The sequence below is a fragment of the Trachypithecus francoisi genome, unplaced genomic scaffold, assembly GCF_009764315.1.
Source record: "Trachypithecus francoisi isolate TF-2019V2 unplaced genomic scaffold, Tfra_2.0 Lachesis_group0, whole genome shotgun sequence".
NCBI classification, from domain to species: Eukaryota; Metazoa; Chordata; class Mammalia; order Primates; family Cercopithecidae; genus Trachypithecus; species Trachypithecus francoisi.
The window spans coordinates 2,987,987-3,011,256 of record NW_022681453.1 but is presented as its reverse complement, the minus strand read 5'-3'; the positions used below and the strand labels follow the sequence as shown (position 1 = coordinate 3,011,256).

Here is a 23,270-nt window from a genome sequence, read left to right as displayed (position 1 = left end):
AAATTAGCTGGGTGTGCTGGCGCATGCCTGTAGTCCCAGCTACTTGGGAGGCTGAGGCAGGAGAATGGCTTGAACCCGGGAGGTGGAGATTGCAGTGAACCGAGATCGCACTATTGCACTTCAGCCTGGCAACAGAGTGAGATTCCATCTCAAAAAAAAAAAAAAAAAAAAAAAATGCCAACTCCTCGACTAGAGTGTCCTGAAATACATTCAAGTGCATATAAAATTTTAGCATATGATAAAGTTGTCATCTTAACTTTATCCAACTCAACTTTACGCCAACTATTCAACCCAGTAGTTGGCATCTACTGGGATAAATATGGAGTTTTAAATAAATGATGCTGGGACAATTAATTCACCATTTGGAAAAAGATAAAATTAGATCCATACTTCACACCCATATACAGGAATAAATTCCAAATGTGTCAAGATTCTAAATAAAAGGAAACTAAATCATACAAGTATTATACAAAAACATGGATGAATACTTCTTAAATCTCTGTGTAGGAAAATCTGGAGTCAATGAGAGAAAATATTGATACATTTTACTATGTAAAAATGAAAAAAATTAACATGCAAACCCACCATAAACAGACACACACATACTGAAAATTTGGGAAAAAATATTTGCAACATATGTGAAAGACAAAGTGCTAATATCTTTAATATAAAAAGAACTCTTAAAAATTGAGGAACAAAGAACCACAAATCTCATTTTAAAAACTGGGAAAAGAAACAGGCAATTCACACAAAAGATACAAAAATGGCCCTTAAACATATAAACATATAAAAAGACACCCATACTCACTCATATTTACATTCTACTCATACTTACATCATTCTAGGTACCATTTCTCACCTATAGTATTGATGAAAATTGCAAATTAAAAATTATGACAACACATCCTGAGGTCTGGGGAAATGGGCAGTCTCATTTATACACTGCTGATGGGAATGCAAACCTTTTTGGGGCAGGCTATGGCACTATCTAACAAGATATATTACCAATCCTCCTCCAAGTCCTGGAGAATTTAAAGAGAACTTGAATTTAGGATCTTATCTTTAAGTCATTTTTTTCCTTTGTTCTCACTCTAGCACCTCATCCCTGTGATTAGGCCCAGGTTTTGTGATCCTGTCTTCTTTACCCTGTCAATCCTGCCCTGTGTTCCAATGACCTGAAGTCCATATGTGGGTTGTGGAGCTAAACCACCATCAAGAAGGGAAGTCTATATACCCACACAGCCACATTCATCACAAGTTTCTGTTGGAAGCTTGTTAAACTCATTACAACACAGATTAGTTCAGTTCAGTGTCAAATGTGCATTTATAAGGTGATCATCTCTATCTGCTAAGTATCAATACAGTAAAGTTTATTTTTGTTTCCATTTTTTCTTTATGATAAAGCTGTTTTATCCTTTTTCCCTTTTCAAGTGAAAAAAAAATCTCTAGGTTCATGAAACCGTTGAAAACTAGAATAGGAAATAAAATCTGCTTTTAGTCGGGCGTGGTGACTCACACATGTAATTGGAGTTTGAGACCAGCCTGGGCAACATGGTGAAATTACGCCTCTATAAAATTGCAAAAATTAGCCAGGTGTGGTGGCACATTTCTGTAGTCCCAACTACCCAGGAGGCTAAGGTGGGAGAATCAGCTGAGCCTGGGAGGTCAAGGCTGCAATGAGCTGTGATCATTCCACTGTACTCCAGCAAGGGTGACAGAGTGACACCCTGTCTAAAAAAAAAAAAAGAGAAGGAAGGAAGGAAGGAAGGAAAAATCTGCTTTCTAAAAATATTTTGATTACAAAAGTAATGAAACTCCCTGTTTAAAAAAAATCATCCGTACAGAAATGAAGAAAGTGAAAAATGTAATTACCCCATTCAGCACTGCTAACAGTGTGGTATGGCCAAGTGTGCAGCTCACGCCTGTAATCCCAGCACTTTGGGAGGCTGAGGCAGGTGGATCACAAGGTCAGGAGATCGAGACCATCCTGGCCAACATAGTGAAACCCCATCTCTACTAAAAATACAGAAATTAGCTGGGCATGGTGGTGCGTGCCTGTAATCCCAGTGACTTGGGAGGCTGACGCAGGAGAATCGCTTGAACCTGGGAGACGCAAGTTGCAGTGAGCCGAGATCATGCCACTGCACTCCAGCCTGGGTGACAGAGCAAGACTTTGTCTCAAAAAATAAATAAATAAATAAATAACCAAAACAGTGTGGTATGTATAGAAATTTACCCTACTTACAATCTTTCATAAGTGGGTATATATGGAAAAGTTACACTACAGTAAAAACCTCACTGTTTCTCCCAATTACCAATGGATGAAGTTAGTGGATACCTGCATAGTCTTGTCTCGTTGAACTTAATGAACACGTGGACTTTGTAATGAACAAATGGGCTTATTAAAAGCCATTTGAGGCCAAGCACGGTAGCTCATGCCTGTAATCCCAGCACTTTGGGAGGCCAAGGCAGGCAGATCACAAGGTCAAGAGATTGAGACTATCCTGGCCAATATGGTGAAGTCCCATTTCTACTAAAAATACAAAAAGTTAGCTGGACGTGGTGGCATGCACTGGTAGTTCCAGCTACTTGGGAGGCTGAGGCAGGAGAATCACTTGAACCCAGGAGGCAGAGTTTGCAGTGAACCAAGGTTGTGCCACTGCACTCCGGCTTGGCGACAGAGTAAGACTCTGTCTCCAAAAAAAATTTTTTTTAAAAATGCCTTTGAATCCTTCCCTATTGAGGAGCTTCTGTCTTCCCCAGGTTTTCTGTGTGTTGCTAACATCTGATAAATTTCAAGCACTGAGTTTCCTCAGGAATGTATACTGTATAATGTTTTCTTTTCCCAGAACCTTTCTTTCTCTTCAACAAATACTTCTTCCTAGATGACATGCAATGTAGAGGTCAGCTGAGGTACACAAACCCCAACTTATCCATTGATTTTTCTTTAAACCACCCACCATTCTCAATTTTCACTACCTGGGAAAATTTTCAAGTGTTCCACTAAGATTTCTGAAAATGTTCACGGATTTCATTTTAAGTCTCCTTGGCCCCATGGATGATGTCTGTTTCACCCTCCTGTCATCTCAGAATGCAGAGCTCAACCCCATTTCCAGTTCCCACAAGAATGTTCTTCACCCCAAGAATATTATATTCAAAGTTTGGAGGATTGCCTCACATGGTATTCAGCCTGCCTGCCACCAGCTCTGTGACCTCCCTTTTCTCTCCTTCCCTTCTGAATCCTCTTCCCCGATATGGTTTGGCTGTGTCTCCATCCAAATCTCATCTTGAGTTGCAGTTCCCATAATTCCCACCTGTCATGGGACGGACCTGATGGGAGGTAACTGAATCATGCGGTGGTTACCCCTATGCTGTTCTTGTGATAGTGAGTGAGTTCTCATGAGATCTGATAGGTTTATAAAGGGCTTTTCCCCCTTTGGCTTGGCATTTCTTCTTCTTGCCATCATGTGAAGAAAGATGTGTTTGCTTCCCCTTCCACCATGATTGTAAGTTTTCCAAGGCCTCCCCAGCCATGCAGAACTGTGAATCAATTAAACCTCTTTCCTTTATAAATTATCATCTCGGGAATGTCCTTATAGCATTGTGAGAACAGACTAATATGGTAAACTGGTACTGCAGAGAGTGGGGTGCTGCTGTAAAGACACTAGAAAATGTGGAAGCGATGTTGGAACTAGGAAACAGGCAGATATTGGAACAGTCTGGAGGACTCAGAAGAAGACAGGGAAGTGTGGGAAAATTTGGAACTTCCTAGAGACTTGTGGAATGACTTTGGCCAAAATGCTGATAGTGATATGGACAACGAAGTCCAGGCTGAGGTGGTTTCAGATGGAGATGAGGAACTTGCTGGGAACTGGAGCAAAGGTGACTCTTGTTATGCTTTAGCAAAGAGACTGGTGGCTTTTTGCCTCTTCCCTAGAGATCTGTGGAACTTTGAACTTGAGAGAGATGATTTAGGGTATCTGGCAGAAAAAAATTTCTAAGTGGCAAAGCATTCAAGAGGAAGCAGAGCATAAAAGTTTGAAAAATTTGCAGCTTAATGATGAGATAGTAAAGAAAACCCCATTTTCTTTGGCCAGCTGCAGAAGTTTGCGTAAGTAATAAGAAGCCAAATGTTAATCACCAAGGCAATGGGGAAAATGTCTTCAGGGCATGTCAGAGACACTTGTGGCAGCCCCTCCCATCACAGGCCTTGAGGCTTAGGAGGGAAAAATGGTTTCCCAGGGCCCAGGGACCCTTGCTCTGTGCAGCCTCGAGACATGGTGCCCTGCCTCCCAGCTGCTTCAGCTCTAGCTTTGGCTAAAAGGAGCCAATGTATAGCTCAGGCCATTGCTTCAGAGGATGCAAGCCCCACACCTTGGCAGCTTCCATGTGGTGTTCGGCCTGCGGGTGTGCAGAAGACAAGAACTGAGGTTTGGGAACCTCTGCCTAGATTTCAGAGAATGTATAGGAATGCCTGCATGTTTAGGCAGAAGTCTGCTGCAAAGGTGGAGCCCTCATAGAGAACCTCTGCTAGGGCAGTGCAGAAAAGAAATGTAGGGTTGGAGCCCCCACACAGAGTCCCCACTGTCTCAAAAATTAAAATAAAAAAGACTTTGGGGGACTGTTGGGAAGGCAGACAGATTGTGATTTGAAATGTAAGGACAAGTTATCTGGGAGGGGCCAGGAAAAGAATGATATGGTTTGGCTGTGTCCCCAACCAAATCTCATCTTGAATTGTAGTTCCCCAAAATTCCCATGTGTCATGAGAGGGACATTGTGGGAGGTAATTGAATCATGGGGGCATAAGAATCATGGGGGCAATTACCCCTCTGCTGCTGTTCTCATGACAGTGAGTTCTCACAAGATCTAATGGTTTTATAAGGAGATTTTCTCCCTTTTGCTTGGCACTTCTCCTTCCTGCCATCATGTGAAGAAGGATGTGTTTACTTCCTCTTCCACCACGATCATAAGTTTCCAGCCATGTGCAACTGTTAGTTAATTAAACCTCTTTCCTTTATAAATTACCCAGTCTCAGGCATGCCCTTATGGCAGCGTGAGAATAGGCTAATACAAGTGCAACCCCAGATTCTTCTCTTCAGTTATTCAGGTAGTGTCTTCTTTTTTGAAAGTCAGTAGTTCTCGAAATGTGGTTTCTGAACCTGCAACATTATCACCACCCAGGAGTGTGTTAGAAATGCAAACTCTCAAGCTCTACCCCAGGTCTTCTGAGTGAGAAATTCTGAAGGTGAGCTGACCAGCACATCTGAGTTTTAGCAACCCCCAGGGTTTCTGCTGCATGCTAAAGTTTAAGGACTTCTGCACCCAAACACAATGTTTACAGTCTTCTCCATGTTTGCCCCTGAAGTAATTTTACAAAGACACCTTTCCCCCAAAGAGGAATCTTTGCACCAGCTACTAAGGGAATAAACATATCCCCATCTTACTATATTCCAAATCTGCGGTGGTTCCCCCTTCTCTTATAGTAACCAGAAAACCTGCTAGATAAATTCTAAAAGAGCTGTAACATTTTATTATAATACATTTGCTTCTTGCTTTTCTGACTCTTTCTCTCTGATCAGACTCCTTCCTTGTTGCTGACCCTGGAGGTGGAACCAGGGACTTGACCATCCCTTTGACTACATCCTGTCTGCTGAGTTGCTGAGCCACTCTTGGGTGACCTGGCTGGATCATGCCTCTGGGTATCTAACAGACAGGGGATTCACAATAGGACAGTTAGGTCTACATATATAAGAGCATTTGAGGATAAGATGTGCATGGAATTGACTAGCAAAAACCAAACATTAAGGTAGTTGGAAGGTTGATATAAATTAAAGGCACTCCCATTACACCAACAGCTATCAGTTTAAAGTTTTTGCATTACCTCGGATAAGCAGAAGAGACACTGGAAAGGAAGAAGCATGGCAGCAAACAAAACCCCAAGTCCACCCTGCCATGGAAGGTCATGAGTAAATCTTCCCAAGAAGTAGGGAATACTACCAGACCAGGTCATGAATAAATTTTCCTAGGAAGTAGGGGATATTCCTTCCACCAGAGACTGCTACTCTTTCCCAAGAATGGAAAGAGATCTGGAACTTCACTGGGCTGAGAACCTCTTGGAAGGACAACTGATTCTTTATGGGATCTGAATTTGCCTTCCTGCTCCTACCTCCCAATCTCTCTTCCATCCTAGAAGTCCTGATTATCTTTGGTCATTGCCATCTCTGCTCATCTCTCCTCTTATGCACTCTCAATCCCCTATTGCTCTATTTTTTATTTTCCTCACCCAGTGTTCTACCATTTCACTCTCTCCTAAACTTTCCTTTCAACTGTGACCTTTGGAAAGGTTTTCCAGGCACACAAACTCCCCCATACACTTCACCTTTCCACTACAAGTTTATTCTGCTTCCAGAAAACTGGCTTTGCCCTGAGGAATCATGTTTCCTGCAGCTCTTTCTAAGAATGCTGCTTTCTTCCACACCCAGATTCTTGAATAACCCAGTCTCACCAGCTGTAGACACAGATGGGACCACATTTTGTGTTTGCTCCTTGTTCCTGCAACCAGCAAACCCTCAGCCCCCAAAGTTTTCCCAGTGATGTGTTGTAGCCTCAGAGGGTGACTCGCATGTACTCTTGGTCTTTTCTCCAACATTCTAAACAGAGTTCACTGCCTCTGCAAGCCAGTAGAGGCTGGCCCTGATGCTGTCCGCAGATGCTCTATGGGTCCAGCCATACAGTAGTCTTGGGTACTGAATAGTAGTAATGCCTCTGTCTCCAACCCTGTATCCCTTAGGTTCCAAAGTCCCATAAGGTCCTTCATTATCCAGTCCCTACAGCTTCTACCGAAACCTCCTGGGGTATCGATTTCTTTCATTTTTCTCTACCTATTCCACAAACCCAGGCAACAACATCTTTTCCTCTTTTAGCCCAAAAAAGGTAACAGCATCCATGTACATTAAGAATACAAATGGATGTCATGGATTGGAGCTGTACAGCCCCACACAACCACCATCCACAGCATTACACCCTTAACCTCCCATCTTCTAGAAAGGACTTAGCCGCTTCTACCTTTGAGAAAGGCTCTTAATTTTGGCTTTCAGAACACCACCTCCTTGAACCTTCCTCCTTCCTATCTGGCCCATCTTCTCTTTAGGAGCTCCTTTCTTGGGCCCTAGCCTACATGTTGATGTTCCTCTCCTAAGTCCCATTTTCCTTTTACTCCACACATTTCTCTTGGCCACCATTACTCACTGACCATATGGCTTCAATGACTAGATATGCTGAGATTCCTAGATTCATAACTGTAACCCAGACCTCCTTCTCCCCTTCAGAGCCACATATTTACATGCTCACTGGACATCGCTTCTTGGATGTCTTCCAGGTACCTATCATTAGTATGTGCTAATTCATAGTCTTTATCCACAAACTCTTCACCTATGTTCCCTATTTCAATGAATGGTATCATCACCCTTCTAGTTGTCCCAGACTAGGGGTCTCTTACTTACCTCTACTTCCCTTTCACTACCTACAACCAGTAAATTACAAAGTCCAGAATCAAGTCTTGACCTCTTGGTTCAGGCCAATATGATTTCCAATTGGAATTCCCATCAAACCAGTCTCCTTACCCAGGATTTTGCTCTCCTCTATGGCAGTGCTTTCTCATCTGTTTTCTTATCATAGCACACAGAAAATGACAATTTTAGTACAGCACACTAGGATAACAACTTGAGGCTACTGGAGGAAGCTTCCAGCTCTGACTTCCGCCTCAGAGTGTAAGAGGTTCATTACCTTGGCTCAAAGCCTATTAGTAAGCTCTTCTCTGATTTTTTTTCACCCTTCTGCAGCCAAAGTGGTCTCTCTAAAGCATAGACATTACCAGGTCCCAGACTCCCACGCTGGCTCTCCACCAGCTAGACCTCTTCGATCAGACCCCACCTCCCTCTCTAGCCTCCTCACCCCCTCGCCTTCTGCTCATGACCCCTTCCCCATGTTCCAATCACACCAAAACAACTTGCTATTATTACCCACAGAGGCCTGTGAGCTCTTGTCTCTAGACTTCCTCACCCTCCCACAGCATCCTGTACCTACCCTGAGGCTGCACTCCCTATCTTCTAACAAACATGAAAATCCACCAAAGGCAGGGGGCTGTGCCCAGAACTGCACCTGGCACATAGTGAGAATCCAAACACTTTTTGAAGAATGAGTGAATGGATGAGTCAGCTTTTGTGATAAATCACTAAACCAGGAAAGAGAACCTTGGATCCCTGTTCTGCCACTAACCTGCTAAACCACTGTGGATACCTCTGTCTGGGCCTCAGTCTTCTCACCCATCAAATGAGAGGATTCATCTCTGAATTCCCCTTCCTGCTGCAAAGGCCTGTGTACCCCTGGCTCTTTGGATCATAGCAATTCTGCAGTTATACAATTCTTCACTTTTAAAAAAAGACATTTGCTAAAAATGTCTGCATCAGCAGAAATAGGGAAGTAACTAAATGTAAGCAGTATTTTTAAAATAATACTTTAAAAAATTCTGCATTTAGGGAAGACAGCAAACCTTGAACTCCCCCACTCTCCCCTGCACTTTGCAGGAGGAGGTAAGGCACTTGACTGTGGAAGAGAATGGATTTCAAAGTCCCTGTGCCTCCTCTCTTCCTGCCATGATCCTCTTCTCCTCCTACCTCCACCCTATTCATTTGATTCCAGGAAAGAACAGATGCACTGTTTCTTCAAGACTAACTATGAAATAAGGTCTATGTGAAGGAGGTGAAGAGGTAGGTAACACAAAGTCTGAGGCAGGCTCTTCAAAAAGTCCTTTCAAGATTGTCCTGATTGGCCGGGCGTATTGACTCACGCCTATAATCCCGGCACTTTGGGAAGCCAAGACCGTTGGATCACCTGAGGTCAGGAGTTCGAGACCAGCCTGGCCAACATGATGAAACCCTGTCTCCACTAAAAATACAAAAATTAGCCCGGTGTGGTGGCAAGTGCCTGTAATCCCAGCTACTTGGGAGACTGAGACAGGAGAATCACTTGAACCTAGGAGGAAGAGGTTGCAGTGAGCCAAGATCGTGCCACTGCACTCCAGCCTCAGCGACAAGAGTAAAACTTCGTCAAAAAAAAAAAAAAAAAGATAATCCTGATCTTCCCAGGCCATTGTCATCAAACAAAAAGCTTTAGTCATCATGAGGACAATGAGTTATATTTTAGTGCTACACTTTATACTGGGTGGTAACTCTAAATGAAAATGATGCTAATAAATGATCTAACTCGAGAAGAAAGAGAAATGTCAATCTTCCCACGGAAAAGAGCCTAAGAAACTCAGTCACTGTTAAGGGCCTTTGATCTTGAAATTGTGTTGATGTGTTTAGGATTAAAACCAAGCCTCAAACCAAAGTGATTACTCCTACTAAGGTTTCTGCCAGGTAGAAATTTTACAGTTGAAAGGCCTTGCTAATAGCTGCTCATCATAATAATGTTAGCCATCAAATGCTGAACCATGGAGTTATTGTGCCCATTGTGGGCAAAATGAAGCCTATGTTATAGTATTCTTTTTCATGTATGTATTTGTTCTTTAGCTTAAGGGAAACTATCATCATAGTAACCACATACACACATATATCTATACATAAGTAGCCCTCATATATAATCTAAATCTAGGGCAGGTGTGTTGGCTCACGCCTGTAATCCCAGCACTTTGGGAGGCCAAGGTGGGTGCACTGCTTGAGCCCAGGAGTTCAAGACCAGCCTGGGCAACATGATGAAACCCTGTCTCAACAATAAAGACAAAAAATTAGCTGGGTGCATCGGCATGTGCCTGTAATCCCAACTACCTGGAAGGCTGAGTTGGGAGGATCACCTAAGCCTGGGAGGTTGAGGCTGCAGTGAGCCATGATCATGCCACTATACTCCAGTCTGGGTGACAGAGTAAGAACCTACTTCAATAAATGAATAAATAAATAAAATAAAATAATAATAAAATAATATAAAATAATATGCCTGGTGCAGTGGCTCACGCTATAATCTCAGCACTTTGGGAGACCTAGGTGGATGGATCACCTGAGGTCAGGAGTTCTAGACTAGCCTGACCAACATGGTGAAACCCCGTCTCTACTAAAAATACAAAAAATTAGCCAGGCATGGTGGCTGTTATCCTAGCTACTCTGGAGCCTGAGGCAGGAGAATCACTGGAACCTAGGAGGCGGAGGTTGCAGTGAGCCAAGATTGTGCCATTGCACTCCAGCCTGGGCAACAAGAACAAAACTCCATCTCAAAATAAATAAATAAATAACCTAAATCTATAGACTAATGACTGTTTTTATTTCTGTAGTCCTTTACATTTGTAGGTATATATTTCTTATTGTCATATTTTACCTTCATTCACATTTGCTTCTTTCTAATACACCCAATAGATTAGCATTCTGGCATCGAGATTTGATGGCCTGAGAAATTTTAGAAACATGTCACTTACTGGGTGTGGTGAGAATGAGGAGCAATAGAGAGAAAAGTAGATGAGAGAGAGGAGTGAAAATTAAAATGAGTTCTTGCGTTGGCAGCTTCTCATTTTGCAATGTGTGCCCCTGGAGAGAAAGTGATTTTCTTTTGACTTTAGAGTAAGAGATACTAGGGTTATCTCAGTCAATGTGAGTGACTGCAGGCACTGCCTCCCAAAGGTATCTTCCCGCAGAAGGATGGAACCAGAGCTCTGTTTTCTGGCAAGTGGGAAGATCAGTCTTGTGGATTTCAAGAGTTAAAAATGAAAAGCTGAGCAACCCAAGAGGGACAGGGACAGTTTTGGACCTCCGGGAGTGAATGCCAGAACCAACCATGACACTGAGGTCCCAAGGTAGGGAGCGACCTGCCCGGGACTCAGAGATGAAGCCCCTGGGCTGGCCCCTTGGGAGTTAACCCCAAGTGAGAGCCTTCCTTCGCTAAGTCTAGCACTAAGGCTGGGAGTATCCAGCCTCAAAGCTTCATTTCAGTCTGATGGCCTGGGTCTGCGAAGCGTTACCTCCCAGTAGACAACAGTAACTGCAGGTGGTCATGGAGGCCCAGCCTTGAAAAATGACCCTGAATGCCAGTGAGACACAGAGGCAGCAATGGCTGTCTGGACTGATTGGACATGATTGCTTTTCTGGCTTGAGGTAGCAGTCAGCTGACCACATCCTTTTAAACAGGGCAGGTCCTGAGCTTTTTGGAAAATTGGGAGGGGAAGACATATATTTTAAAATTCCTTTGGTTTGTGTGAAAGTTCATCTTCAGGTATTTAAAGAGTTCTTTTAAGGTCTCAGGTTCTTGCTGTCACACGGCAAATAACCTATTTGAACAGTCAATATTCTGTGGCAAACCTTGGTGTAGAGTTGGAGGTGAAGATGATATTGGAGATGAAGCAGTCTTAGTTTTTGCATTTTATCACAGGTAAATACCATTCTGTTTGTTGATCTTTTACAGGAAAAGAAAACTGATGAGAGTTTAGGGATTAAGATGGCAGATAGGAGGCAGGACTAGCTTGCAGTTCCTACTCAGATGGATAAAGCAGCATGTGGAGACTCACATCATGAACTTTTGCTGCAAGAACTACCGCAGGAACATAACAGGAAAGCTGAGAGAATCCACAGACCCTCTGAAGAAACTCGATCACCGCTGAAGGCTCCTTGAGACGCTGAAAAACTGTGAGTCAGCTTGCTTTCTCAACAGAGAGGCTCGTGGTCTGGGGCAAGTTCTCAGCCCTGATCACCGGCTGCCTGGAAATAGACTCAGTGCTGTTGTTGGGCATGATTCTTTTTATTTATACTGACATTCTGTTTCATTTCACAAAGGGTTTAAGCCAAATCACCATTCCTTTTTTTTTTTTTTTTTTTAAAGACAGAGTCTCGCTCTGTTGCCCAGGCTGGAGTGCAGTGACATGATCTCAGCTCACTGTGCAACCTCCATCTCCTGGATTCAAGTGATTCTCCTGCTTCAGCCTCCTGAGCAGCTGGGTCTACAGGCATATGCCACCATGCAGAGCTAATTTTTGTATTTGTAGTAGAGATGGGGTTTCACCATGTTGGCCAGGCTGGTCTCGAACTCCTGACCTCAAGTGATCTGCCCACCTTGGCCTCCCAAAGTGCTGGGATTACAGGTGTGAACCACCATGCCCGGCCCAAACCACCATCCTTAATGCACAATTTAAAAACCAATTCTTGAAAAATCCATAAGGGATGAAAAATTCTGTGAAAACAATTTAAAAAGTTGAACTATCTAGTGACCCGTATATTCCCTACCTTCTGATGCTCGCCCCTTTTTGTAGTCCCCTCACCTGAGTGTGAGTGGGACCTGTGACTTGCTTGTAACCAATACATTATGGCAAAGGTGATGGGATGTCACTCCTGCAATCACATTATGTTTATAAAACTTCCCCTTGCCAGCAGTCTTGTTCTCAGTCTCCTGCTGGCTTTGAAGAAGCAAATACTCATGCTGTGAACTGCCTATGGAGGGACCAACATGGCAAGGACCAGCAGAGAGTTTATAGGAGCTGGGAGCCTACAGCTTCAAGGGAATGAAGGCTGCCAACAATCTGAGTGGACCTCAAAGTGGACACTTGCTCAGTCAAACTTTAAGAATAACATTCAGCCTACACCCTGGTTGCAGCCTGAAGCAGGGACCCTAAAGCAGAGAACCCAGCTAAACCATGCCTGGACTCTTGCCCCACAAAAATGCTGAGATAAACAGCTGTTGTTTTAAGCTACTAAAAAATGTTGAAAGTTTCGGCTGGGCACGGTGGCTCATGCCTGTAATCCCAGCACTTTGAGAGGCCGAGGCTGGTGGATCATGAGCTCAGGAGATCGAGACCATCCTGGCTAACTTGGAGAAACCCCGTCTCTACTAAAAATACAAAATTAGCCGGGTGTGGTGGTGCATGCCTGTAATCCCAGCTACTTGGGAGGCTGAGGCAGGATAATCGCTTGAACCTGGGAAGTGGAAGTTGTGGTGAGCCGACATCGTGCCATTGTACTCCAGCCTGGGGAGGAAGAGCAAAACTCTGTCTCAAAAAAACAACAAACGTTAAAAGTTTCAACTATATGGCAGTATTTTTCAGCAACTCTATATGCAGAATGATTTTCTTCCTCACCCAATTTCCCCAAACACTAAGGTCTCTGCTGTTCAAAAGGGGGCAGGCAGCTTTAAGAAGGAAGTCAAATGGCAAATAAATAGAAGGTAAGTTTAGCAATAATATTTGAGACATAAAGAAGACAGAACTTGCTAGGAGAGATTTTGTGAGATGACTGACCATGGTCATTGTTGGTAGTCATCTGTACATTTTTCTTTTCTCCTTTTTCTCTTCTGCTTCTCCTTCTCTTCTTTTTCCTTTGCCTCTTTATGTTCCAGAAAATACGCTTAGCACTTTGCAGGTATTTACTACTTCATTTAATCCTCCCATGACACAGAACGCACGTATTTTCCTCAGGTAGAGAAACTGAGGTTCAGACTGATTAAGTAGTTGTTCTCATCTAACAAATTAGCTAGGATAAATAATATATGGAGGTAGGATTCAAACTCAGGCCTGCTGAAAACAGAGGCCCATGTTCTTTCCACACACTGAGGTCTAAGAAGGGAACCAGAGTCCATGTCTCTGCAAGTACAGAGATTTGGTGGACAATCCATACTTTATTTGAGGATCTCCCACCGCCCCCTCCCCATTTTTTTCCTACTACTTATAACACTTTATAAGAATTTTGTCTCCAGTTCAAGCGTGTTGAAACATTGTATATTTTATTTTATTATTATTATTTTTTGAGACAGAGTCTCGCTGTGTCACCCAGGCTGGAGTGCACCGGCGTGATCTTGGCTTACTGGAACCTCTGCCTCCCAGGTTCAAGTGATGCTCTTGCCTCAGCCTCCTGACACCACGCATGGCTAATTACAGGCATCTGACACCACGCATGGCTAATTTTTTGTATTTTTAGTAGAGATGGGGTTTCACCATGTTGGCCAGGCTGGTCTCGAACTCCTAACCTCAAGTAATCCACCCACTGCACCCTCCCAAAGTGCTGGGATTACAGGCGTGAGCCACCAACCCTGGCCAACCCACTGTTCACTTAATTTCTCCCTGTGCTGCTAGTATTCAAGGCTGAAGTCTGAGGCTGATATGAATGTGAATGGAGGTTGGGCTCTCTCACCTTGGGCAATGCTCTCAATGATGTTCCTCTGGCTGGCTGGCTTTCCTCTGACTCCTGCTGGTGGCAGGTCCCTGAGTCTCTGCAGTGCCTTCTCTCTCCAGTCTTTGAGACTTGGTCTCCACTCAGCCTCTGAGTGCAGGTGAGTCACCTTGCTCTGCCTCACTGAGTCTCAGGGCAGATGTGCTGCTACTAATTCAGTGTTGGCAATGCTGGGGAGCTGTGGGTATGTCAGGGAAGCTAAATATGAAGACCTTCTTCTGTTGAACCACGTCACTACATTGATATGGCAGCTCTCCTGTTGTGTAGGGCAGCCTGAGAGTTGGTGCTTTCCAGGGGCCTGAACAAAGTTGTGCCTATTCCCCCTTCCTATTTCTTTTCTGTTTCTACTTGAAGGATTTAGGAGAGCTGAGGTGGAAGGATCACCTGAGGTCAGGAGTTCAAGACCAGCTTGGCCAACATGGCGAAACCCTGTCTCTACTAAAACTGTAAAAATTAGCTGGGCACGGTGGCAGGCTACTGTAATCCCAGCTACTCAGGAGTCTGAAGCAGAAGAATCACATGAACCCGGGAGGCAGGGGTTGCAGTAAGCCGAGATTGCAGCACTGCATTCCAGCCTGGGCGACAGAGTGAGATTCCATCTCAAAAAAAATAAAAAAAAAAAATAAATAAATATAAAGAAAGAAAGATTTAGGGGAAAGCAGGAAAAATAAAGATCATTTAGAGAAGCCAAGCCAAGAGACTCTATCTTTCCCTAAACAGCCTTTAGGCAAACTGCAAGGGAAGAAAGTTTAGGAGCCTTAATAACTGTCTTCATAATCAAACCTAAGACACCGTAGGCCTTGATAGAGTGATCCAAATAGTAACTGGAAAATAAGAGCTGCAGCTTCAATGAAAGGTCTTCGGGAATAAGATGGAACATGAGAGAGGTGAGCAGGTCCTGAGGTGGCATTACCCTTCACATTATCCTCTCGACATTTATGGCAAATTCAGAACAGCAGGAAGGAAGGACTGCAATTGCCAGTAAACAATGACCCTATGCGGACCTTGAGCTCTTCCTCTGACCCTTGTACACTCTTTGGCCTGGACTTAGAGTTGCAGCTGTAATGCCCAATGACAAATTCATCCTTTGTTACAATCAGCTTTAATATAAGATCCACGAGAGGAGGAACTTTGTCTTATTTTATTTACTACTGAATACTCCTAGGGCCCAGGGCCTAGCACAGCACTCAGTAAATAGAAATCTCAAGAAATATTTGTGGCCTGATTAACTGATTATTTTATAAATTGTGTGCTATGTTGAAACTTTTTTATCAGCATGTTCCGTGTTGAAGGCAATAATTCTATAGTGTATTAGCTTACTTTTTTTTCCATGTAATAGTTCTCATTATTATTATTATTATTATTTTTGCCAAAGGGCCTTGTTCTGTCACCTAGGCTGGAGTGCAGTGGCACGATGATGGCTCACTTTAGTCTCAACTTCCTGGGCTGAAGTGATCCTCCTGCCTTATCCTCTGGAGTAGCCGTGACTACAGGTGTGCACCACCATGCCTGGCCAATTTTTTTTTTCTTTAATTTTTATTAGAGATGAGGTCTGGCTTACGTTGCCTAGGCTGGTCTTGGACTCCTGGGCTCAAACAATCCTCCCACCAAAGTGCTAGGATTACAGGTGACAGCCACTGCACCTGGCCATACATTTTGAGCTATACTTTAGATATATAACAATTTTTTTATTACAATGCTAGTTCCATTAGAAGATGCTTTTAGAGGATTTTTTTTTTTATTTTTTGTTTTGCATAACCAGAAAACATAATCCCACAATTATGGCAAAAACATATATGGTCATTGCTATAGTTTGGATATTTGACCCTCCAAACCTCATGTTGAAATCTGATCTTTAATGTAACAGAAGGTGTCTGGGTTGTGGGGGTGGATCCCTCCTAGATGGTTTGGTTCCTCCTTGCAGGAATGAATGAGTTCTTGCTCTATTAGTTCCTGCAGAAGTTTCCCTGAGAGCTGATTGTTAAAAGAGAGCCTGGCACCTGTTCCACCTCTCTCTTCCTTCCTCTCCTGCCATATGATATCGGTGTGGCCAGCTCCCCTTCACCTTCCACTGAGGAAAGCAGGCTGAAGCTTTACCAGAAGCAGATGCTGGTGCCAGGCTCTTGTACAGTGTGCAGAACTGTAAGCCAAATAAACCTCTTTTTTTATAAATTATTCAGCCTCAGTTATTCCTTGATAGTAATGCAAACTGACTAAGACAGCCACATTGCAAATATCCAATAAGGCTTTAATTTGGGAACAAAGTTACTAATCTTGGATTAGTACACTATTACATAATTTTGATGCCATTCAATTTATCAAGTATTCATAAAGTATCAATTGTGATAATGAAGTATTTGACATTGATAAGATATGAACCCAGTCCTCTCTTCCTGGGATGCCAGGAAGCTGCCCGTATCCTTAGGAAATTGCTAAGTAACAATACAGTGAATATATGACTAATATGCTCAAATGAGTGATATTAATGGTGAATGCTCTGGGAACATGAAAGACAAAGGTGAGGTCATATGAACTATAAGAGACAAGGGAGGCTTCAGGGAGAAGTGGAGATAGCCCTGCCCAGAACCCCTTCTTAGAGGGCCCTGCTCTGGCCCTTCTCTGGCCACAGTCCAACACCAGAGTGAGGAGTCCATCAGGAAATGCTCACCAGAGCCTGCACCCACCCCCTCTCTTCTAGACCACACTTTGTGTACTGGGACTCCCAGAATTCTGGCCAAACACGCTGAGTCCACTTCTAAGGCCTGTATAAGGCCTTTTACGCTGGCATCCACAGCAGGCGAAGGAATGAGTAAAAGGTAGAAAAGAAACTAGGTGGGCCACGGGCCTGAGGCAGAGGGCCAAGGGCTGGCTCTTCCTGCCCCACTACATTTAGGCACAGAACAATAATTCAGAATTAGAACTTCCCCTTCCAGGTTATTTATGAAGTATATTGGACAATGGAGGAAGATAGAGCACATCTCCTCTTTCAAGTTTTTAAGTTAATTTGTATGATTAAAATATTTAGATATAAGTAACATTGAGCCTTATTTGTACTTTTGCCCCATACTCAACAAATGTTATGAACAGATCTGATCAGAAAGAATGAGGAAAGGGAAGGACTGGTATGGAATGAGAATAGAATAGCTAGTAGAAATGCTCTAAACTCCATTCAGGTGTCAAAAGTGAATCTCTCACAGTGCTTGGGATGATGGATAGTAGATGAAATATTGTTTTTGATGAAAAAGAAAAGAAAAGCCCTTACCTGAACTTGTGCATGTATGATTTTGCAAGCTAACAGCCTTCCTTTCAATAAATTCCTTTGCAGCTTAAATCAGAGTATATTTTTTAAAAAATATTTTTTAGTTTTGAAAATTGAGATCGTCTCACCCCTGTCACCAAGGCTAGGGTGCAGTGGCATAATCACTGCTCACTGCAGCCTTGACTTCCCTGGTTCAGGTGATTCTTCCACCTTAGCCTCCCGAGTAACTGGAATTACAGGCATGTGCCACCATGCCTGGCAAATTTTTTGTACAGACAGGGTTTATCCCTGTTGTCCAGGCTGATCTTGAACTCCTGGGCTCAAGCAATCCGCCTGCCTTGGTCTCCCAAAGTGCTGGGATTACAGGTGTGAGCCACTGTGCCTGGCCCAAAGTCCATTTCTCAATTGCAATTAAGACAGATATCACAAGCACACAAGAAAGGCCAGGTATAATAGAAGTATTCTATGATAACAAACTAAAAAACAAATACAATTGAGATCAAGCAAAATGTCTAACAGGAGAATAAGAGGTAATTCAGATAATGGTCAATTCAGATAATGAAATACTACGTAGCCTTAAAAACCATGTTGAAAAAGACCGTTTTGTGACTTGGGAAATTGTTCACGATATTAGTAAAAAGAACGGTATACAAAATTGTACATAGTATAAATAATGTCAAGTTTGTTTTTAAAAATACACCATATGCATATTGAAAAGGCTAAAAATAAATATACTATAATGGTAACAGTAATTGGTGGATTATAGACTTTTTTATTTCTCTATATTTCCAAATTATATACAATGAATATATATTACTGTTGTCATCAGAAGACCAACAACTGTTATAAACACAAACAGACACATCTGAGGGCAAAGATCTGTGTGAAGAAAAAAGCAGAACTAAGAGTTATCTCCAGAGGATTCCAGTCCCGTATGGTGATGGAACATTTGTGCTTTCTCTATTCTCTCAGGAGAACCTGATGAAATAAATATAATTACATAGAAGAGCAAAAAGGAATAAACGCTTACTTACCAGTGAGGGCTGAACCATTAGATGAGAAGTATCAAATGACTTCAGGAAGATGAGAAGATCAGAGCATGTGGATGGGTTAATGCGAGTGGAGGAAGCCCATAACACAAAGTCTAAGTAAGGAAGAGGCTAAAGTGGAGGTGAGAGCTTAGCTTAGTGGTAGAAAGCTGAAGAGGCTCTAGGCCAGAGTGGGGCTGTTATGCAGAGACAAGAAAGGGGTCTCGGGCCAGGCGCAGTGGCTCATGCCTGTAATCCCAGCACTTTGGGAGGCCGAAGTAGGAGGATCTCGAGGTCAGGAGTTTCAGACCAGCCTGACCAACATGGTGAAACCCCCTCTCTACTAAAAATACAAAAATTAGCTGGACATGGTGGTGGGCACCTGTAATCCCAGCTACTCAGGATGTTGAGGCAGGATAATCACTTGAACCCGGCAGGCAGAGGTTGCAGTGAGCTGAAATCGTGCCACTGTACTCCAGCCTGGGCAACTCCAGCGTGGGGGGCTACAGAGCAAGACTCCATCTCAAAAAAAAAAAAAAAAAAAAAAAAAAAAAAAAAAAGAAAAGAAAAGAAAAAAAGAAAGGGGTCTCAACATAATACACTGAAAGTTAACATCTGACCTCTTTAACTCCTCTCCCTTCTCACAAGTGCCTTACAGTAAAACAATCCATATTTATCCTGAGGGCAAAAAAGCGAAAGGAGAAAGAAACAAGTGGGCTCTTACTAAAATAAAATGGTCTGGTTAGGGGGAACTAGGCTTCCTCCCTCTTTATTCTGACATTTTGAGGCTTCCAGTCTGATGCTCAGCGTCAGGTCCACACACTTTAAAGCAAAGTCTGCAGTTAACATGCGCTGGCCAAGCATGCAGAATTCCCTGTTTTCCTAGTCTAAGGGGAGGTCTCTTGGGTAAAGAAACTGACAATCCAACAACAGAGAAAGCTCGCACTAGCTACCTGGAATAATCAATCTGGTCCTCCTCCAAAAGTGCTGGGATTACAGGAGTGAACCACCATGTCTGGCCAAAAATGCTTTTGTATTATCTTTTTCTTACCATGGTCCTGTAGTGCTTTATTTAAAGCAAAGTCAAAATAAAATACACTGTGATTACAAAACTACAGAAATAAAACATATTTACATGACTCCTAAAATATGCTATCTTATATGAAAATACATTTTACCTGTTTTCAATCCCCAGTTAGATCCTTGAAAATTACAGGCCCAATACAAAAATTTCTGTCTTGAGACAAATTTCAAAATACTCTTCTTTTATAAAGACTTTAACACTGCCACCTTGTGGCAGCAAAAAGCACTCTTATTTATGTAGAAAGTTATGTGTTTTATTTTTATTATTCATATGGTTCAAAAATCAGTATTTTTTAAAACATCATGTGATAAAACTCTCCCTCCAACCCTGTCCTTTCCATAGAGAATACAATGTTAATAATTTTTGTGTATATTCTTCCAGGGATGTTTTAAGCACATTCAAACAAAAATGTATTTTTAATACAAATGCTAAAATACTACATTGCTATATATTTTGCTTTTTCAGTCTTTTAATGGTATTTTGGAGATTTTTCTGTATCAAGACATAAAAAGTCTTCCTTATTTTAAAAATAGGTGTAAAATTGTTCACTATATTGATGTTGGTTGATTTAACCAGCACATAATGATGGTTAGTTACAGTTTTGTTTTTTGTTTTTATGAAACAGAGTCTTGCTCTGTTGCCCAGGCTGGAGTGCAGTGGCATGATCTTGGCTCACTGGTTCAAGCTATTCTCGTGCCTCAGCCTCCCCAGTAGCTGGGATTACAGGCACACACCACCACGCCTGGCTAATTTTTGTGTTTTTAGTAAAGACGGGGTTTCACCATGTTGGCCAGGCTTGTCTAGAGCTCCTGGCCCTAATTGATCCAACCACCTTGGCCCCCTAAAGTTCTGAGATAACAAGTGTGAGCCACTGTGCACAGCCAGTCTAGTCTTTTCATTTTCCAAATGATGCTGCAATAAATTTGTGTGTCATTTCACACATTTTAGGAAGAGTACATATATTTATAATTTTGATAGATTTTATCAAATTTACCTCTCCTGAGTTTGTACCAATTTGCACTCCAAACAGGAAGATATGAGGGTACTGTTGTCTTATACCAATGACATTTTGTTATCCAGACTCTTGATCTTTAGCAATTTCATTAGAACAAAAATGTTTTCTTGTAGTTTTAATATGAATTTCATTTACTATAGGGGAGGCTGAGTAAATTTTCATATGTTTAAGACCCTATATTAGTTTGCTAGGGCTGCTGAAGCAAAGTACCACAAACTGGGTATGGCTTTAAATAACAGAAATACATTGTCACAGTCTGGAGGCTGGAAGTCTGGGACCGAGGTATCTTGCAGGTTTGTTCCAAGGGGTGTGAGGAAGGATCTGTTCCATGCCTCTGCCCTATCTTCCAATAGGTTGCTGGTAGTTCCTGGTATTCTTTGGCTTGTAGAAGTGTCACTCTGATTACTGCCTTCATCTTCATGTGGCCTTCTCCCTGTGTGTATGTGTCCAGATTTTCCTTTTATATTTGTTTTTACACCTTTCTTTAAGGAGACCAGTCAAATTGGATTAGGGCCCCCCCTACTGACTTCATTTTAACTAGATTACCTCTCCAAAGACCCTATTTTCAAATAAGGTCACATTCTGAGGTACTGGGGGCTAAGATTTAGACATAGGAATTTTAGCAGAATACAATTCAACCCGTAACAGAGCCAATTATATTTTTTTACATTTTCTGTTAACATAATTTATCTAATGAACCTTTTAAAATTGACTGGGAATGGTGGCTCACGCCTGTAATCCCAGCACTTTGGGAGGCTGAGGTGGGAGAATTGCTTGAGCTCAGGAGTTTGAGACCAGCCTGGGCAATATGGTGAAACCCCATCTCTACATAAAATACAAACATTAGTCAGGCATGGTGGCTCCTGCATGTGGTCCCAGCTGCTCCGGAGGCTGAGGCTGGAAGATCACTTGAGCCCGTAAGTGGAGGTTGCAGTGAGCCGAGTTTCTGCTACTGCATTCCAGCCTGGGTGACAGAGCAAGACTCTATCTCAAAAAACAAAACTAAATAAATAAAATAAAATTGATGTGTAGGACTTTTACACGTGAGAAAAATTAGGCCTTTGTCTAGGATGATTAGAAATATTTTCTCAGTTTCTTCACTTTGCTTATGAAGGTTTTCCTGCATAGAAATTATTATTATTATTATTATTATTATTTTTTTTTTTTTGAGAGGGAGTCTCGCTCTGTCGCCCGGGCTGGAGTGCAGTGGCCGGATCTCAGCTCACTGCAAGCTCCGCCTCCCGGGTTCACACCATTCTCCTGCCTCAGCCTCCGGAGTAGCTGGGACTACAGGCGCCCGCCACCTCGCCCGGCTAGCTTTTTGTATTTTTTTAGTAGAGACGGGGTTTCAACGGGTTAGCCAGGATGGTCTCGATCTCCTGACCTCGTGATCCGCCCGCCTCGGCCTCCCAAAGTACTGGGATTACAGACTTGAGCCACCGCGCCCGGCCAGAAATTATTTTTTACATAAATAGATTTGATCAATTTCTTGTTTATGACTTCTGAGTTTTTGTATATACCCAGAAATATCTTCCCCATGTTGCATTGTATAATAATTCTTGCAGGGCTTTCCACTAGTACTTTTATAGTATTAGTGTTTGCTTTTATTCATTTGGATTTTTTTTTTTTTTCTGGTAGGATATATGATGTATAAAGCCAATTTTCTTTCTGGGTGTCTATTCAGTTTTCCATTAATATTTGTTGAATATTCATATCTCCTCAGTTATTTGAGATGCTACCTTTAAAACATGGTATGTTCCTATACTGGGTCTAATCCGGATTTTTCAAAAATTTGGCTCTAGCAAACTGCTGATTAATGAGCCAGTTCTATGCTATTTTAATTACTGAGAATGCATATTTTAAAATTTGACAAAGTTAGTCCCCCTTTTCAGAATGTTCATGAATTTTTTTTTTCTTTTAAAAGATCAGCTTAGGATAACTGACATCTTATGCCTTTTTATTTGAGAAAACCATGTAACTTTTGATTCAAATCTCCATTTGTGTTCAACAGTAGCATTTAAAAAACTAAGCTGGGTGTGGTGGTTCATGCCTGTAATTCCAGCACTTTGTGGGAGGATTGCTTTAGCCCAGGAATTTGAGACCAGCCTGGGCAACATAGCAAGACCCTGTCTCTACAAAAAATTTTAAAAAATAGCTGGGTGTGGTGGCACACATCTGTAGCACCAGCTACCTGGGAGGCTGAGATGGGAGGATCACTTGAGCCCAGGAGGTAGAGGCTGCAAGGAGCCGTTATCACACCACTGCACTCCAGCCTGGGTGACAGAGTGAGACCTTGTCTAAAAAAAAAAAAAGAAATTTAAGCCAGGTGGGGTGGCTGGTGCTTGTAATCCCAGCACTTTGGGAGACAGAGTGAGACCTCATCTCTAAAATATATATATATAGTAAATATTACCCATCTTATCATACAGTTCTATGAATTTTGAAAAATGAATATGTAACTGCTACCACAATCAAAATATAGGATTTGTTCATCACCCCCAAAATTCCCCTTGGGCCTTTTTATAGGTGATCTCTCCCCTTCCTAGTACATGGCAACCACTGATAGAATGTTCTATCCTTATAGTTTTCCCTGTTCCAGACTGTCATATAAATGGAATCATACAGTATGAAGTCTTTGAATTTGGGTTCTTTCATTAGCATAATGTACTTGGAATTTATCCATGTTATA

General features: G+C 42.3%; 1 pseudogene; it reads right to left on the bottom strand.

Annotated features, from left to right (window-relative positions):
- Positions 1-5,460: 5,460 nt before the first annotated feature.
- On the bottom strand, positions 5,461-5,529 carry LOC117084661 (annotated as a pseudogene).
- Between the last annotated feature and the right edge of the window lie 17,741 nt (positions 5,530-23,270).